The 20,335-nt window shown below is 39.0% G+C and overlaps 1 protein-coding gene across 4 annotated transcripts in view; it reads left to right on the top strand.

Annotated features, from left to right (window-relative positions):
- The window catches only part of tsnare1 (T-SNARE Domain Containing 1), a 217,744-nt gene that overhangs the window by 167,016 nt on the left and 30,393 nt on the right, over nucleotides 1–20,335 (top strand). The window contains exon 13 of one of the 4 annotated variants that reach the window (XM_067602492.1): nucleotides 13,829–13,930. The exons of the other annotated variants lie outside the window; for them this stretch is intronic. The gene's annotated coding sequence lies outside the window, so the exon portion shown is untranslated. Of the gene's footprint in view, nucleotides 1–13,828; nucleotides 13,931–20,335 lie in introns of those variants that run through there. 4 annotated transcript variants of the gene reach the window in all.

Genomic DNA, 20,335 nt, shown 5'->3' with positions numbered 1-20,335 from the left:
AACAGAAATTAAAATGCTCGTCTGAGCAGTAATGACATTTCATCAGGTGCAGAGTTTGCTCCTTAATAGCATAAGCACCTGTTAATGACAAAAATCAGTTCTGTACTTGGACTTAACACACAGTCTGTTTAAACAAGGCCAGAGATTTGGCAGGGTGCATACCTGGCTTCCCACACATATTAGAGGATAAGAGGATAATGGAGGAACTCTTGGATGAGCTTCACAGTCCATAATGAATGTAACTATGCCTTCAAATAAGATACACACATGCCCTGTTGCTTCTCTGTCACTCACCATCACACATAACATACAGTACAGTACGCACAAAATATCCATCTGAATAAATGGGAACAATGTAACTTAATTATGTTTTACTAGTTTGAAAGAACATAAGTTAGTAAGGCTCAATGAAACTGCATTCTGACACACAGTAACTGAATGACCTGATGTGACTTGTCATTAAGGTGCAAAATGGGAACCAATCCACTTTCAGGGTTGCTGTTATGTTATGTAAAACAGTGACATATTTGTGTGCATTACTCCAACACATTATGTTGGTCAGGCCGTCAGTCCACCACTTTGGTCCCAACTGAAATATCTCAACAACTAATGAGTGGATTGCCATGCAATGTTTTAAAGACATTCATGGTCCCCAGAGGATGAATCCTAATGACTTTGGTAACCCCCTGACATTATCTAGATGCACCAGCAATATTTGATTCAAACTGGATTACCATCACATTTAGTGCAAATATTCCTCTCCAACCCAGCTATCAAAAGACACTTGATATCCTTTCAGGCAATATCACCTCTGGGCTCATTAATTATGTTATTTTAACATCTCATATCATTTCAGCTGGTATGGGCATTGGCAAAAGTGGTAAGAACTTTTCATATTCTTGAAGTGATTCTCCATTCCTCTGTGAAGCCATTGCTAAAGGTTAGATGTTACTTTAAGGCCTCTGAAAAACACCATAGATCACTCAATATTTTGGTTCACTGATCTTTTTATGAGCGACGTGGATTTCCTGGTACTGCAAAATACAGGCAAGAGGAGCAAATGAGCAAATCATGTCAGTGATCAAAGAAATACTGGGGTGGAAAATAGCTTTTAAACCCTATCACTGTTCTGTTTTACTAATTACTTGATGATTATTTGCTATGATAAATAGCCAATTAATGGTGTTCTAGAAACAATAAAAGAAAATAATATTGAAGCAATATGTATTAGAAAAAAAAGATATTATTGGACTTGTGGTCCTAATTTGAAGGAACACGAGCACCAAAATCCCAGTAATATGTGATCCACACTGGCCTCATTTGTTTACAGTAAACATACAAAGACATTAATGTTTAACAGGACTAAACTGAAAAGCACTGCTAGTGGCCACAAGATGCTGCAATATTCACCGTACAGCCCATTGTACAGAAGTGTTAGGCCATATTCAGACCAAATCAGGTGGTGCAGCGAAAACGCCAATCCTCCCATTTATTTGAATGGGGGTTGTGCATTTTGGCTGCGGGCATTTTGGCCACTGCGGCACCTCACTGGACTACAGCTGAAAAGTAAAGCCAGAGTTAATTTTTGGAGAAACTCAACCCGATGTCACTGCGGCTGAGGGCTGTGGTGGCCAATCACAGCCAGAGATCAGACTGAGCAGAGCTGTAACGTTACTAGGATGAGGGGAGGACATCTCTCTTTGTTTGGTAACGTTAAAAGTAAATTTAGACTTTGCCGTCTAAAAAAAGACAAGAGAAAGAGAGAGAGAGATGAGAGCACCAACAAGAGAGAGAAAGTATCTGTGGTCAAGCAACCTGGAGTGTGAATGACGAGAGGGAGCCCTGGTAGCGAGAAAGCCAGTGAATCAGATCAATAAAATGTTACTTTCTAATTGTTTCACAGAAGTTATATTCAAGAGCATAAATAAACACGCCAACACCTCTGCTCAACCCTGCAGCAGTGGGCCACACTGCCTGATTTGGTCTGAATACGGCCTTAGTATGTTGTTCAATCTAGTACTTCTGACACCAGGGGAAATACTTCATTAAAATTATTTCACGTATAAACATTTATTTCTACACCACCTGTATGATGATGAGGGAAACTGTCACACAACCATAGCATGGTCTCTCATTGTTCTTAACGGCTGATCAGTCTGTTTTATTTTGTAAGAGACAGTGCCCAGAGTTATGAGATTGTTGGCTGACCAAGCCAAAAAGGAGCATGCTGATGTTTTGTAAAAATATGTTTTTGTCCCTTTCTTGATAGGAGTTTAATCTCTTTGCTTAAGTTTTGGTTCCAAAACGTGTTAAGAATCTAGCTTAGCTCAAACACTGGAGGCAGGACAAACTGTTAGCCACCACCAAATCAAACTTTAAAAAAAAAAAACGCTTTCCAAAAGCTTCAAAGCTGCCTCACTTACATGGTGCATTTGTTTGAAAGAAAGCTAGCCATCACCACATCACCAGTAGTTTCCATCCAAATGTAGTGGATATTTTAATTGAATTCCCAGAAAATTGTCAAAAGAAAATTCACATTAATGCACCTTTTCATACGCTGCCTTTATGTGAATGTTAGGATTTGGTTCCTTGAGGTAAACAGTTGGTGGTGCTAATTCTCCAGTTTGGAGCCATTAAACTATTGCAGAAGAAGAGAGCACAACAAGATGACATCATTAAAAGAGCAGCAGTGAGAGTGCAAATATTGAGAAACAATGTTGAAAACATGATGGAAATTTGGCATTTCAGTTTGTTTCGTTTATTCATTTGAGAAACGTTACAGTCTCCTCATCACTCCGCACAGAACAGATGTTTTGTCTGTTAAGTGGAAGTATAAGTCACATGCTTCATGTACATCATGATTTAATCGCCAAGTCTGTTTTCATTGCACTTTGTAGTATTTTGCTTTTATAAATACAACTTTTCCTTCTCAGCCAAGCGTGAAAGATTTTTTCAAATTTTTGGCGTTAACACCTGGGCTGTTTTATTTGGAAATTGAAAATGCAAATAAAAGCAGGTGGATGGAAACACTCGATAACACACTTGGCACTCATTAGCAGTATCTTATTTTAAATTTGATTATTATTATTTTATTTATCAGATTTAACTAGTGTCAAAATGTCTGCTATATTATGTGTCAACCAAGCTCTGTAAGGGCTTTGTTATATGCCATCTATGATATTATCTCACAGAGATCTGTCCAGGAATTTCAGGTGGATACACTGCAGGCCTGTTGGGGAGAACAAATCTGTCTTTACTCAGCTGCCGGTTTTCAAAAGCACTTCAAAAGTTTATGGCTGGATGGATGGGAAAAAAACCCTCAATATACCCACAAAACCTCAAACACCTCTGTTTGCATTACTTTGTTATTTTGCTCCACAATAGATCTAAATTGTTGCTCTTGAGCAGCGATCATGCAAGTTAGAGTCAGTGCTCATGTAATGCACACTGTGGATCAGTAACACAATGAGGGCAGTGGTAGACAAAATAGAGTTGTTGTTTTTTGTCTGTTTTTTTTTTTTTTCAAGGGATATTGAAGGATTTGTACAGTCTTGGAGATGCAGTATATCTGTGTGTGTGTTGATCAAACTGTGTCAGAACTTGAGCAGAACTTGTTTTTTTTGGGGGGTGCTGTTTTCCTACTGAATTTTAAACACGGATATAAGCCACGTTTCAAGCACCTTTTTCCCACTGATAAATATTAAAGAATTAATGCAGTGGATACATGTTATATTTAGCCTCCAAAGCTGCTTTAGTCACTATGAAACACAGCAGACACACTCGCACTGAAAGAGGCTTATTCAAATGATGTAAAAAGCTAAGTTGACAACACAGAGCGGGAATTCAAAAGCGCTGTGATGATATGACAAAAAAAAAAAAAAATCAAAGAGAAATGGATATTTAGGAAATGGTAAGGTAAGTTCTGGGGAATCATTTCAACAGCGATGTAAAAACAATCATATTTGCTTTCTTTTTACCTTTAGAGCTTAAACAAGCATGATATGTTTGAGGGAATGATTTTGATGGTTGCTAAACAAACTGGCACAAGTATTTGTATATATTAAACACATATGAGATATTTTGCTGTGCATACTGTAGATTTTCTGAATCTCCGTCCCTCTGAAATAGAGATCTGAGCCAGTGAAGGGGAACTTGTGAGTTGTTGCCACAGTTAGTGGAGTTCTTTGGGTCTACTATCGTTAATCCATGTCTATGAACAAGTGTGACAATAAGCTCTCTGTCTGAACAGCAATCCTCTTAGGCGAAGCTTTGTGGGTAAACTCGCCTCATGCAAATTCTAAACCCCATTAGCTTTGAGGGACTAGTCAGCTGCATTGAGATTAATGGCCAAGTGACTACTTGATTTAATAGGGTTATTTCACATCTTCCGGGGGAAAAATAAACAACAAAGTTAATGCAAGACATTTGTCACTGACGTCCTCAATCTCTCTTCTCTAAGTGGGAGAAGTTTCTTGTGCCTATAGAAGTGTTACTAACTCAGCCTGGCATTGGTGAAACAGTTGGGAAGCTTTGTAGATGTTGAATGTTGCCTGTTTGGCAATAAGAAATAATTATTTTCAATAAGTTTCAATTGTTTGGACTCTTAAAAACCCAAAGGTGGAAAGGTGTTGTGCATTGTGGTAAATTACAGCATGTTGATATCTGAAACTGTATTAAGAGATAAATGCAGCAAGGAGAGGAAGTGCTATGCAATTTTTCATTACAGGGTAAAAAATGAAAATCCTTATTTATCTTTTTCCGTGCCGTCAGCTTACTCCAAACTTTGCTGCAGGGGATTACTGGCTGGGTGGGTGAGGCTCTGTCACCGCAAAGTGGGAGACAACACACTGTGACAACAGTGATCTGAGAGCGCTGCCGACTCCTCTAACTCACAGCTGTGGAGGAATGATTAGCCCAAAAGTTGAGCAGGAGAGTTTAAATACTTCCTCATGACCTTTAATCCCCAATCAAATCAAAATGCTACACTTTCCCTCCACTGCAAAACACAAGCAAACATAGTTTGTATGCTCGACTCCCAGCATGCACTACTAACAGCTTTCCAGAAGATCTGAGATTACCTAAAGCTGACTGATTACTTTAACAGGTGAAATGAGTGTCATACTCCAGTGGAGGGCTTAATGCTCGATCACATCATGTGAGAACAGCCATGGGAACGGGAAGGCTCCAAGTGACATATCAGAGGTGTTGAGTTGTTTGAAACTGTTTGAACACACTTTTTACTGTTAATGCACTGACTGTCTTGGAAAAACAAAAACTAAAAGGCTAGAGGGATATGCAACTATACAATTCCAAAATCTTATGGATGTCATATGGAGATGACACTAGCCACAGCCAACAACAGTCCATAGTACACACCATGTGAGAAAACTAGCATCAATTCCTGGTTGTTATAGGTGTAGTAAAAGACAGAGTAAAATGGATAAAGCTGTTGTGAGTGGCTGCCAAACTGGGCAAAACTTAACTGAACTAAAAGTTGAGTTTGGACCTAAGTTTAATAACAGCAGCAACAGTGACCTACTGATAGTGTTCCATCGCAAAGTAAAGTTGGTCCCTATTCATTTTCTATAAGACGCGAGTGCTTCACTTGTTAAGACATTGTAACCAACAGTGTGTGTCTGTGTGTGTGATTCACATCAAATCATCTGCACCTGTTGTTTTCTTTGTAAAATCCAACACAGTGGTGGCACCTTGATGATCCAATCACATCCACTCCCAGGATCAACACATACTTCTGTTCGGTCTGTATCTACATCTGATGTGTGATACAGGTATTGGTAAACAATGCAAAGCTACGTGATGAGGACAATGGATTTTCACTGTTACTGACATTTTTGCTAAATAAATAACTAAAAAGATTATTAATTGATTACCAAAATTGCAGGCAATTCTTTTTTTTTTGTCATTAATTAATCAATTAGTCATCTCACTAGAGTTTGCAGGCCTGAAAAATAGTGATGTTTAGGCAGGCTGAAGGTTGAGATGGCTGACCTCATATATAAAAATGAAAATGTTTAGTTTTGAAGCACAGATGGTTGGAATTACGTGGGTGATTAGTGCATGCAACCAACGATCATTTACCTTTACCTTATCTAACCTGTTGATTACTTTCCAGATTATGGTGGAATCCTTAAGAATGTGACAGAGAACATGACATGTACAATACATATGTGATAATTATATGTTATAAATTAGAAAGATTATTTTTTTAATAAAAAAATACAATATATTTAGATTACTGTGCACAACCACACACTTTTTAAAAATCATTTATCTAACTGTTTTTTGTTTTTTTTTTAACTGGCAAGCTCTTTTTTTTCAGATGTCAAAGCAGTTCACAGATGGATAACAAAACAAATGACAAGGACAAAAGAACACAAAATGAGATCAGGCATTATCAGTACAAAACAAGAAAAGCAGTAAACACCAGACAGAGACATGGTGGCTAAGATGGACCATGTGGGTTGTGGGTGGTGAAAATGATGACAGTCGGTTTAGTCCTTCAGTCTGTAACTATTTTTGTGTTTGAAGTGACAACGATATATTGCCAGTGATATGAGATCTCATTCCAAATCTTTTCTGGAAATAACTTAGAAAAACAACCTGGACCATATTGGTTTTAAATGTTGGTGCAGAGTTGAGTTCTTGTAAGATCACTCTAATAAGGTCTTACTAAAGTGAAGTAGTGGAGATATTGTTTTGGAGCTGATGGACATTGTTACTATGAATCTTGTGACTGCTTACTATTGGTTCAATGATGTCCTTGGTCGCCAAAGACCAACTTTTGAGGAAGCAGGATATTGTGGCGTATGAATACATGAAGTTATGTCCAGAACACTATAAAATCATTGGAATACAATGAATAGAACAGAGGATAATAGTGCTCACTTTTGTCTTTTCTTAAAAGCATTTGTGATGTTGCATTTGCTTGTACACACAAAAAGTAACAGTAGTACACCCCACACTCCTGTTATAAACTTCCATTATGTCACAGCAACGACAATAACTTGTTGAGCTCATAGGACTTGGTTTTACAATCCTGTATTATAATTGGCAATCATTCCTTGAGTGGGGGTAGGGATAAATGCTTCACTGGGGTCATCAGGTGGGCAGCCTCCTTCCTTGGTGTTTCGTTGATAGGCCGATGCAGCAACAGAACTTCAAGAGGATCAGTCAAGACCGGGTTTCTTCTGTTAATGATTCAGTCCTGTTAATGCAGACTGTAAATCCTAAGCCGCTGCAACAGGACTTCAAGGGGATCAGTCAAGTCCAGGTTTTTTTCTGTCAATGAATCAGTCTATTTATGTGGACTGTAAATCATAACCAGTAGTGGGGGTAGGGGTAGAAGCTTCACTGGGGTCATCAGGTGGGCACCCTCCCCCCTTGGTGTTTCATTAATAGGCCCACAACACCTCCAGAGGGCTCAGTGGTGATACCTGGTGTCCCAGGTGCACCCCCTTCTCCTTTTACCCCGTCCTGCTGGCTGTTGGTCATCTTGCAGTCCAGTTCTTGTCCTTTCCTTTCAGCCAGAGCTAGCTCCTGTTTCGCTCTGCAGCCTCTGGCAGTGACTTGATAGCCTGTCCTCGGGTTCCCATCCCTTTGAGCAACCAGGTGGTTGACATGGCCCCAAACCCCCTGCAGATGACCTCCATAGGGAGCACATGTGTGCTCCAGCCCTTTTGTTCTGCTTCACTTGCAAGATTGGAGTACTCAGCTTTTTGTGTTTGTACGCTTCACTATCTGCATCCTCCCATTGCACTGCCAGTTCTATGATGAACAAGGCCTTTTGTGAGGCTGACCACAGGATCAGATCCGCTCTGAGACTGGTTGTATTGATCTCCAGTGGGAAGGTGAGCTTCTGGTCTAGATCGACCTTCATCTTCCAATCCCAGACTGTATCCAGTAGGCTTGATTCTTTTCTTGCAGTTGACCCCTTTGGTACCTTTCCCGCTTGTACAAAGGCCATGGTGTTTGAGAAGCCAGGGGTTGTTATTCCTCCTTTCTTCCAGCACTAGTGCCTGTTGCCGAAGGACCTGGTTGTGCCTCCAAGTGTAGCAACCTTGGGCGAGGCTGGTCTTGCAGCAGTTGAGTATGTACCATAGGGTTGCTGGTGTTTGGCATATGGGACATGATGAGTCTTCTCCAAGCCACTGGTTCAGGTTCTTGGGACAAGGAAGAACATCGTAGATAGCTCTAATGATGAAGCTAAGTCATACCCCAGGCATTGGCCCATTCGGCCCAGTAGATAATCCGTGCTTGGCACAGACAAACTATGTTGTGCTGCTGATAACTACTGATAACTGCCGATAGCAGCATCAGATCATAAATCGCTTCTTTGTGTCATTCTGGAGTGCAAACAATGTATTTTGTCATTCAATTTGAAAGACTTGTTCACAGAACAACAGTATGAAACGTCAAATCAGCCTGTAAACAGTTTGAGTTGAGCTGAAGACTTCAACCAATCACAACATAACTTGTAAAATAATTGTGATGGTTTTTTCCCTTAATTTTTATAGTAAAATAAAGGGAACCCAATGACCCCCTAGATTTTAGCCAATTTAGAACTACACAAAAAATGACAGGTTGTTAGCAGTGATGCCAAGTGTAAACGATTTGTAGTAAATCAACTGAAACAATCAAAGCCACTGTAGTTTGGTGAGGGATTTGTGTTTTCTGTACAGCTTCCTGTACTAGTTCTTTGATATACTTAATATAATTGATCGAGGATTCACGCTCTGCAATAAAGCTTTCAGTCTTGTGAGGACCTCTGGACATTTCACTCCTCTACTACACAGACCCTGTTGGCTTGGTCTCCACAACATTACAGAGATGCCGTTCATCCTGCTGCTGACTGACAATCAATGGCGGTGCCAGGGAAGCGGTTTTGTCTGTGATTGATATGAGCTATTAGCTTCCTGCATCTGGATACTGTGCTCTGGAAATGGGGCAGGACAGCGCTGACCCACCCAATGAGTCTGTATTGATCTAGACTAGAATGAAACCTCTAAATCTCTCAACACTCTGAATAAACTACTAAAACTACCCAACTCAGATATAGATCACAATCTTGTTTAGTATTGGACTTCTTGATGTTTCTGTGATGTAGCCTATAAGTCTTGAGAGCTGATTTTAACAGTGTGAAATATGGGCAGTGTTCAACTGATGATGTGATTCCGCTTCTCAAAACTCAATGTGAACAATCACAAACTAGGTTTTGTGTTTTGCAACTCTGTCTCCTAAAAACTATATACAGCTAACATGCATTTGCAAATTAATTTTTGTAGAAAATGTTATTTTGAGGGGAATATATTTTACAATATCCCCCCCAGCAACTAAATTCAATTGGGATGTTTATGGTTATATTTAAAGCTCTAGGTCGGGGTTAGGGATAGACCGTACTCTCAGTCAAATATTGAACCCAATTAAACCCCAATGAACCATGAGATGTGTTTCCTTTTTTCAACATTTAACCCAAAACCACCATCTTTCACTAACCTTGTTTAGTTTATTTATTTGCACAAATAACAAGACACAAAAAACATAATGCATTAAAGACAGCATGCATAGATGCAATTTCAGAACAAAAAATGACAACACATTCAGAAGAGCCACCATGATTTTCCATCAGCTGAGGGCTGGTTTCTTACAGCTAAAACACTGACTTATGTGGGTGTATTTCTTAGGAGCGTGAAACAATTGGAGTTAGTGAGCCCCATGTCTTTTTTCTTATTTTTTTGACCTGTGGTTGGCAGGTGCTCAGTATAATTCATCAAAGAATAAGGAGGGTTGTTAAAATCACAGCAATCTTTAAAAGGACTTTTGTTCATGAATCATTTTGTATGAGTCAGACTCTAAAGTCCAATTCTAAATTCAATAAAAAACAAATCACAAGTAAAGTCTGAAATCTAATTATGTTGCCAACCCTAGTGTCCGTCTTGTCAAGTCCCACGATGCCATTTTATTACAACTTGGGCTTTAGTTTCGTAGTTTCAACCATCAGTCCTGCAACTTTATTCACCAAAGTAATTGCTAAATTTGGGGAATGAGGTGACATTGTAAAAGAAGTTAGATGGGACAAGAAAGAGGTTGTAAACAAACCCCCAGGTTAGTCAAACTTATTTGGAGGAGAAAATGAAAGTGAACTGTCAAATTATAACTCAAACTGTTGTAAACATCCCTCACAGTTTACAGACCAACTGCCTGCTTCAACTATGACCTACTGTACTTGGTGCATTTGTGTGGGCCAACAGTTTTCCTGCATGTACAACTGTACAACCTGCAAGGTGAGGGTCAAGTGATAAACCAAGACAGTCAAAGGAGTCAGTAGACTATGTCTCAGCAGCCTTTTAAGTGTTTTTTACTTGTAATCTAAGAAAGTAATCAGTGAAGAATAACATAACACAACTGTACTTAAAAAATTAGGAAAACCATTTGTTTCACCTTTTCTTTCACAGCTAGCACCTTACTGTGAAAAATGAGAGAAACATTAAGTCAAGACATTAAGCAAGCCAACATCTCTCTAAAATATGACATAATACATTTCAATATCTTCATACAAACACTTCATTCATTATTCATGCAAGTATAACTTGTAACTAATCAGATTTTGAGTACCACATTTAACTTTTGTTGCTTTCAACTCTCTGTAATAGAGTTCTATTATCACAGAATGTTCCCTCAAATTCTTTATTAAGTGGGTTTGTTTCCCAGCAAAAGACTTCCAACAGCTCTGTTCAGAATGTATGGACATACAATGTTTCAAATAATAAAAAGCTTAAAGCTATTGTAGTAAAAATACAATAATTATTTCCACACAGAAATGTATCCATTTTCACATTTTTTGTTTTACTACACTTTTTACAATTTGCTATATACATTTTTTATACTGAGTTCACTTTTTAAAAACACTTCACACAGTCCTCTTTATTGACAGGCAGCTCTGCACAGCAGTTAATCTCACATCCAAAATGCAGGAATGCAACCAAAACACTTCATCTGTTTCTCAGGGCCAACTATTATACTAGAACACTGATAGCATTTGACTCCTAACAAAAGAATGTTGTCACTCATTACATTCATCACAAGAACCTAAAAACACAATAACAACCTGCAGCATTACAATAGAATGGTGCCTTTTTACTAATCATGTCCAAAAATACCAATGACCAAAACTATTAAAGAAAATTTTTAAAAAATCATGATAATCCTTGAAGATTAAGGTAAAGGTTCAGTATGAGAGCAAGTAGTCCTGAAGGTTGACGTCAGGGTTGTGGCTTTAGGAATATAGTCATACAAATGTGTGTGTGTGTGTGTCTTCCGGAAGCAGGGGGGGGGGGCTCTCTGTGGTGGCAGGAAGGCAGAGCTTTGATGTGGCCGTGACTGGCAACGCTCTCTGACTGTGTGAGCCAAGCAGACAGACATCCCATGGCCTCTGATCTCTACAAAGAACTATCTTTACATCTCTCTCTCTCCCTCGATACACACACCCCTAAACATACACACATACAAACACACAAACACACATAAATCTACCTTGACATAAATCTGCTATGTCCACCACCTCTCTTTCCAAACTGGCATCCTTCCAGTTGGTAAGGATTGGAACATTGTGCAGATGGGCACAAAATCACCAATTTGACGGACGCCTCAGGTCTTTTCATGGACGGGCTCTGCAGTGTAGTCATGTTCATTCTCCTGTCAAACTTCATAGTCCTCTCATCACTCTTACTCTCCCTACAGCTCACTATATTCTCTCCTGCTCACTCCATTCTCCTTTCCTCATGTTTGCCTTTCATGGTCTGTTTTCATTCTCTAAATTTCTCTAACCATCCTTGTCGACCACACACATATCCAGAAGACAAGTCCACCCAATCACAGTGCTTCTACACACTAAAAATCACTGGGCTAAAAACTTACCCAGCGTGGGTCAATATAGTACAAATGCAGTACTGAGTTAATTTTACCTAGTACACATGGTAGAAAAACACCCAAGACAAGATACCCAAATTAGGTAAATTGTCAGTTTTTAACCCAGTGATTTTTAGTGTGTAACACACACAGGGTGAACACTCAATGAATACCAATAGATAACTTTTATGTCCTCTAGATTATGTGATTACTGGAAAAAAAAAAACATTAATTGTGTCTTGCTCTTGTTTGCCACTTGATACTTCTGTTTCTCAGAACATGCAAATCATTTTGGTAAAACTGTCATGTCATCTGTCCACAGTTCATCTGTCGCTCTGTGTACAGCAGTGTACTGCACAGAGCAGAGGAACAGGATTCTGTCTAGCTTACTGGTTTTAGTCACTCTCAAGTTTAAGTAATAAAACATAGCACTTTGTGACACAATGACACTGTGAGGAAAATAAAAAGTTCAAATTCAGCTGTCCTTCTTAAAGATACCACAGTCTGTGCATTATTTCTCCCTGTTAGCCACTAAGTAGACAAATGTGAATGCTAATTCAGCCCGAAACAACCTGGCAGCATACTTTGGACTTTCCATCAATGAAGTCCTGGATGGGAAGTCGCGGTGACTCTATTTTACTTTTTTTATTGGTGAAGCTAAACACAACAACTCAGACGGTGACACCACACACACACACACCCAATTAGAGCAACTTGCTTCAAATTTTGTACTCCTCCTCAGGGTCATAACTCAGTCAAATCTCAACACACAGGCATGATAAACATATTTTTAAATTCAGTGTGACTTATGCTTCCCGTGGACATTATTATCTCCTATGTCCATCACGAATGAACATCCATAAATCTGATTATACTGTAAAAAAAAAAAAGATGCTCCTTATAACTTCAGAACCTGCCTGAGAATCATCACATTTTTAAGTTTTTCTCAGTATCCAAGTAATCCAGTGATATCCAGTTACCCAAGAACAGGAACTGCTAATAGCTAATTCAGCATACTTTTAACGGTTCCAAAAATGTAAATAAATGTAGGCTAAAAAACAGGAAACAAATTGTACAGATAACTAACTGAATTGGAGGGTTGTGACTGAATTTTTGTCATTTTTATTTATTTATTTATTTATTTTACTGCTTCTGTTTTGTTGCTGTGTATTTGTATGCATGGTTTAGTGTTAATGCTGCAGTGGTTGTGTATGACTGCTGTCTGTGTCTGTGCTGCCAGGCTCTGATGTCATGCCCTTTATGAGGTACAATGATTTTTTTTAGTTACGTTCTTTTGTAAAAAAAAAAGTACAGTACCATTTCTAGCTATGCTACTGCTGTCAATGATAGCTACATATGAAGCGAAAGGCAAATATCTAGTAATACTGTACATCTAGTAACATTAATATATAGTAAAAATATAAGTATGTTTGTATGGGGACTACAGGAGCATTTTTCATTAGTATCTGTTTTACTTAATATTCAATTTTGTTCCTCTGTGTTTTGCATTTTTTTTCGGCATAAATATGCTGCATATGAACTCTGTGGCTCTGCTCACCTAATACTGTTTTAATCTTTTCTCTATCACTCAGAATTTTGGAAGCCCTCATTTAGGAAACTTTGCTAAACTCAAATAAAATGTCCTCGTTTAGTTCTGTTCAATTTAAACTTCTTTACTAGTATTGCCACAGTATCTAAATGAAATTCAATAAAAATGAACATAACTGCTACATCAAAATACTATATTATATGAAAAGAAACAAAATTTGTTCCTCTGGCAAGGATGGTGTCTCGCTGTCTCCCTCTCTTTAATTCTTTCTAAATGGAGTGTGTGTGTGTGTGTGTGTGTGTGTGTGTGTGTGTGTGTGTGTGTGTGTGTGTGTATGTGTGTGTGTATTTTCAGTCTCTCAGTTGCAGCCCTCAGCAGCAGTGATAAAAGATGAGACAGTGCTGCAGGCAGCTGGAGCTTCATTCAGTGATTATATGGGAGTCTGGAAAAATGAGTGTGTAAAAAGTATCACACAAAGTTTTTAGGTTGATTGTGTGATAGATCTCTGTACACAGCAAAAAGTCCAGTGTTGAATTAACTCCCAAAGAGTTGATTTCAATACTTTTTTAAGGTTTATGTAGCTCCACACTCTTCTTCTTTTTTATCTGGGTAGTGTTAGTTTCACTTTCAGTGTCAAGCTATCTATACTGAAAAAAATGTTAAAATTAATTATAAGGATTAATTCCAATAAATAAAATAATTTTCAAAAATAACATTTATTTTTGCCTTTTCTCCCTTACTGTCATTCATACAGTTGAATTAAAACATTGTGAAGGTATAATGTACAAACTTTCATCTGAAAAATTGTATGAGCTTTGAATATCACACCATTTTTATCATATGCCATGCCTCACTTCGTAATACTCTGAATACATGATAACGGTCATCAAAATTCTCTGAGAATATTTTGCCAATAAAAAAATATGATCTTCAACCATATATCACATGTTTGCATCCAATTTGACTGTTTGACTGAACTGCAAACCGCAAGAACCACCAACCCGAAACCCCATTTCTAGAATACTAGTTAAAATATATGAAATAAACCAACATCTTTACTTTTTCTTAACATAGATCTTCTAGCTGCAGTGTAATTACTAGTTCAGCTGGACTAGATATTTGATTATATTCAGTAGATATTTTATGATCCTATTTACAACCCTACTTTGCAAAATGTGCATAAAAAATTTAATTATGTAAAAGTGGAGGTTGAAAGTCTAAAGTCCACTCTGATGAAATATATGAAAGTGACAAGTGCAGGGATTAAATGAGGGATGTGAAATGTAAAGTCCAGTTTGACAACCCCGTCTTCATCCTGCTTATATGGCCATGGTACAAGATTTGATGTGCACGTACAGCACACATACACACACAAAACACATCGGAGTGCTTTATTGGATGACGTGGCTCAATATTAATTGAGGAAGAATATATTTTAAGAAAGATGATTTCATATTAAATATCCTCAGTCACATATCTTGTAAATATCAAATTAAATGAGCAACTTCACATTTTCTTCACATCACAGGCTATAAAACTCCTAGGTAGTGGCGTTTGGATTCGGGTTGTGGCTGACTGGCAGCAATTTGAAATGGAATGAAGTCCACAGATGGCAGACAACCCAAAACAGGAGTCAAACACGACAAGTCCGCCCACAACTCAATGCTCCTGTGTAGCCTACCGCTATCAAAAACTGACAAAAAAATGTTATTTCTCAGACTCAAAGGGGAAATAATTAAAACGGATGGCCTTAAAGCTGGAGTGCGGGACTTTTGTCTCCCCCCTCTGGCAGTGAGAGTAAAAGGGGGCACTCAACTGTGATTGTCTAACATGGGTATGCGGTCCTATAACATTTGGAAAGTCTAGAAGAGCAGCATGATTAACAGCCAAATGACCAGTGTAGGAATGCTGTCCCCATTCTGTATACTGTGAAATACAGAGAGCTGTATCTGGTAGTGATAGGCTTAATAAGCATTGTGTGAACTTGTGTGGCAAGGGCTTGAATGAAATGGACATTCATTTATATATAAAAGTTCCACACTGCAGGTTTAACATTAAGCTATCGTATTATTGAGTTATCAAGAACACTTTTGTGTTTTTGTGTTGAGAAATATTAAAGACTTCATTAAAAGAAAACCTTAACATGGTGACAGTGAGGAAAATACTTCTGGGCGGGTCGCAAAGACTGAATCATTGTCTTTGTGTTGTGTAGTTATTTGAGCAACTACATGGTTTCAGCATAGCAGCATCCATAGCAACCACCATAGCAACAATAGAAGTCTGAAAGAATCTCTGTAATAACTGACAAATTAAACATCATATACATTCACTGAACGAATAAAATTTCTCACTGGAAATGTTATCAAAATGCATTTTAATGCTCAAACTATGTTAAAATATTGCATTTTCCACTGAGAATAAAAGGAATGTCAGCCATATTGTTTGTTTTCGCAGAAAGAAACTTGACAGTCACGTGACAGCACATCTGATAACAGGCCTTCTTTGCCTACTGGGCTCCACCAACATTGGCTCACTGAAATGACTGGGTAACAGCCTCCTGAACCTACTAGTAGGTTTAGTAGGCCCCTGCTAGCCCATATATGTGGGACAGATGTGTGAAATTAACGCCTATTCAATAGGCTGATAACAGTCAAATTGGGTGATATTTGACAAAATGCTGGCATGTCTTCTTTCATTGCACCGCAAATAACAAGTCCAGCTTTATACACCATCAACTGTAACCACACTAGTTGAGAAAAAATTTTCTGACAAGATCATTTCAAGCATTTCATTGTGGACCACGTTATGTTTTTGAAATTTTTAAAAGAATCTTTAAACAGCTTGTGTTTGGCTTCAAACTGCATACACCGAATATATAATAAGGGAAAAATTTTCCTTATAGAAGATGGGTAATGAATCATAAAATGATGCTTAGGTATCAAGTTTCTATGTGGATACAAGTGCTTAAAGGGCAAGTCCTTTATTTATTTATTTATTTATTTATTAGGTTTTTATATCATTTTGTAGCTTGCCAGTAGTGTTCCATATGTATCAAATCCAAAAATTCAAATTTAGGTCAAAGTAGGTACATTTTACTGTCAAAATGCCATTTTCCCAAGCCCTTCTAAAAACTTTTTTCCACGTGACCTGACGTAGGTTTCTGCATGATGACATTGCTACATATAAACCAATATAAACCCCCTAGTCCGCCTAGCCAGTAGCCACAGAGATGCACTGAGCACTCATTGTTGCTGCTGCTCAAACTCTGAGCTCTCCTCCTGCCAGTAAACGGCTCCAAATCAGAGCAGAATCTAGTGTGACTCGCGGGAGTTATTCGTCCTGAAGTTCCAGCTCTGCTCTCAGCTTTTTCATCCAGAGATCCTGGCACTCAGCTGTTTTCTGTCCCTCCACTCCATCAGTGCATTTTAACATCTCACACACTCAGAGTCAGCACTGCGATATTGCTCATAGTACATCTGGACATTTTTTCTTGCTCTAACATACAGCGAGCAAATATGTTAGGAAGACACTGTCAGTGAACTGCGTGTGTGTGTGTGTGCTCTAACCCATATCACTGCTTTTTGCTAACAGCTGAGTGGGCCTGGAAAAAAATGCAGATGGAGTCATCCTTTAAATAGTTTTTGGTGGTCGACAATCAAATGTTTTAAATATATTGTCATACCTAGAGTTAGAGAAGGTGAAAAAACTATGTTCATTATTTGAAGTAACAACAGTAACAAATTCCAGTTTTTGCTTCCTGCAGAAATAATGTCAAACAGTGGGATGTTTTTCACAAGACACGATGTCTGAATAGAATTCAAACCAATGCCAGCACAAAATAATCTTCATGGGACATTTTTTTCATTCTAAAAATCCAGTCACCAGGTCTTCACAAATCATCTCTTGTCTGAGTCACTGTACTTTGCAGCACAGTCCAATTCCTTCTGAGTGTCTATAAGACTTTGTGACCAGTCCCCACACACACACATGACCCAGTCCTCACTTGACCTCTGAACTTCAGACAAGTGACGCAGAAAGGCTAGACATCCCTAACTGAAGCACACCTCCTTGACTTTGTTTTCATCATCATCATCATCATCATCATGTGATGGGTCTCTGATATATAGAGACATTTAGAGTCAGAACACCTGCAGCAAATATAGGTTGTGCAGACATGCAGTAACTTGGCAGTGTGTGCAGAAAACTCAGACAGAGGGGTGATGCATGCATGATTCACACTGAGTGAGTGGGTGCTCTCGGAACATACCGTGACAAGAATGTAGTGCGCATCCTTGGACTCGCCGGTCTCGTCTGCGCCCATTAAGTCAGCCAGGCGCTCGATATCATTGACCTACACCACGTTGATGTCGTTATTGAAGCAGAAAGCCTGGATGAGGGTGAAGTGGATCTGAAAAGCAACGTCAGACTCGTACTTTTCATCGGTGGCGAGAACGCAGAATGCCACACTGTCTGAGTCACTGTGGCAACTGTGATTAACCATTTCATGAATTGTAATACTTACACATTCATGACTTTAGCAGATTCATAAACTCCAACTCTCAGTAGTCCTGCTTCTCAGCGGCAACCAGCAGCTCCTCCAGGGCTGCACCTGCACTTTTTAGGGACAATTGAAAGAGGTATATAATGAAACATATACATACAAACATACATACACAGACATATATAAATATATGCATGTGCATACACACGAATGATAAAAATGCTCAATGAAAGAAATAAAAACCAACAGCTCATGACCACAGGAGTGTAGTATATCAGCTGACGATTCTGTAAAAGTAAGTTTTAAGACAAGATTTAAAAGCAGCAACAGAGTCAGCTGACCTAATGCTCAGTGGGAGGCTGTTCTAGACTCCAGCAGCTGGTACTGCAAAGGCTCGATCACCCTTTGTTTTTAACCTGGACTCTGTAATAATTAGAAGACCCAGATTGGCAGACCTGAGGGGCCTGTTTGGACAGTAAGGTGTAAGGAGCTCAGCTAGATACTCCAGCACCAGATCATTCAGAGCCTTGTATGTAATTACAACACTTTAAAATGGATTCTAAAAGAGACTGGAAGCCAGTGCAGTGAAGCAAGGATTGGTGTGATGTGTTAGAATCGCTTTGTTTTGGTCAACAGTCTAGCTGCTGAATTTTGAACAATTTACAGCTTGATTGTTCAGACAAGTAAACAAAGTATTACAGTGATTTAGGCGAGAGGATGTAAGAGCATGTATAATTTTCTTTGTGTTACTGAAGGACAAAACTGATCTAATTTTGGAAATATTCCTCAGTTGATATAAACACAACTTGCTCCAGACTCAAGTTACAGTCCAGAATAACACCCAGATTTTCTGTAGCTGACTTTATGTTGGGAATGAAGGGGCCAAGGAGTGGCTGTAATTGTTTTGAGACATGTTCAGAGCCAGTGATGAAAACTTCTGTCTAGTCAGAGTTAAATTTCAAGAAGTTTTGGGACATCCAGCTTATTATGTCATATAGGCACCTGTGTAGCTAATTTACTGGTGTCAGCAGGTTTAAATGACAGGTAAAGCTGTGTATCATCCACATAGCTATGAAAGGGATGTGATAATGGATTATCTGTCCCAAGGCTTACATGTACAGGGTAAACAGAACAGGTCCTAAGATTGATCCTTGTGGTATTCCATGTTTAGTCTGAGCAGTTTGTGAGGTGATAGAGTCAGCTGAGTCAGGTGACAGAGTTGGTGGGTGCATTGCTGGGGAAAAAAGGGATGCCGTGGCAAATTTGGTACAATTTGGACACATGACACGATAAAAATGAATAAATTTAAACTCTGGATAAACAAGCCATCAGCCACTCCACTCTGCGGCAGCAAGGCAGCTTCTGGGCTGTGCTACTGCATGTCACGATCAGCCCTGTATAACCTGTCATAAGAGAGAGGAGGGGACGACATCTCTCTTTGTTTGAACCCTAACCCTAACATTAAAAGTTAGGCTTTGTTGTGGGTTTCCCAACTCATTTTTAAAAAGATGAGAAAAAGAGAGAGAGAGAGAGAGAGAGAGAGAGAGAGAGGGCGAGCACACTGAGAGCACAGATGAGGGACAGAGAGACAGGCTGGACAGCTTTCGCTGAGAGAGAGAAAGCCTGTGAATGACAGAAATACGTTATTTTCTGATTGTTTCACAGCGGTCTGTGTCTGAGTGCAGTAGGGATTGTTTGACATCACAACAGGGAGGGGTTCTGGGCTTTGACCTGACTCCACACTTGGCTGGTTTACGGCTGAGGACCAAAGGAAGTGCAGTGTCAAGTGTGAAGTTGTTTGGACACGTGACACATTTAATAAACTTTGAATAAACAAGCGAACAGTGAGCTGCTCAGCTCTGTGTCTGACCACAGCGGGGGCTGTTTGATACAAATGCCATCACATCACAGCCAGGCGGGGCTTCTGGGCTCTGACATGCTGAGCAGCACATAGGCACGCGCCCTATTCAATTAAACTGACTGAGGAACAAGCATACCCAGGAGAAATAAACAGAGGCGCAGGCAGAAAAACTAGCCAATAGGAGTGTAGACACATTTGATTGGTGGCAGAATCAACCAGTGGAAGGCCATAAACTGCTTCTACTGTTCAACCTCAGCTTAGTCTCACTGGTGAAGTTTCTGTCAGGATTAAAACCATTTAATTTATGAAATCCTTATTGTTTTAATTGATATGTTCCGAACAGGCACTTAGCTTCAATGAAAAGATGAAACAAGCAGATACACAATGTGCTGTAAGACAGTGTGGGATAAGTTGATTTTTCCAACCAAAAAAATGTTACTGTTTTGGAGAAGGCTCAAAATTAGTTGTTAGCTTAAAGTGCCCAATTAGTCCAATAAGA

This window comes from Thunnus thynnus, chromosome 10 (genome assembly GCF_963924715.1).
Source record: "Thunnus thynnus chromosome 10, fThuThy2.1, whole genome shotgun sequence".
In the NCBI taxonomy this organism is placed as follows: Eukaryota; Metazoa; Chordata; class Actinopteri; order Scombriformes; family Scombridae; genus Thunnus; species Thunnus thynnus.
This window is presented reverse-complemented; position numbering and strand designations above follow the sequence as displayed.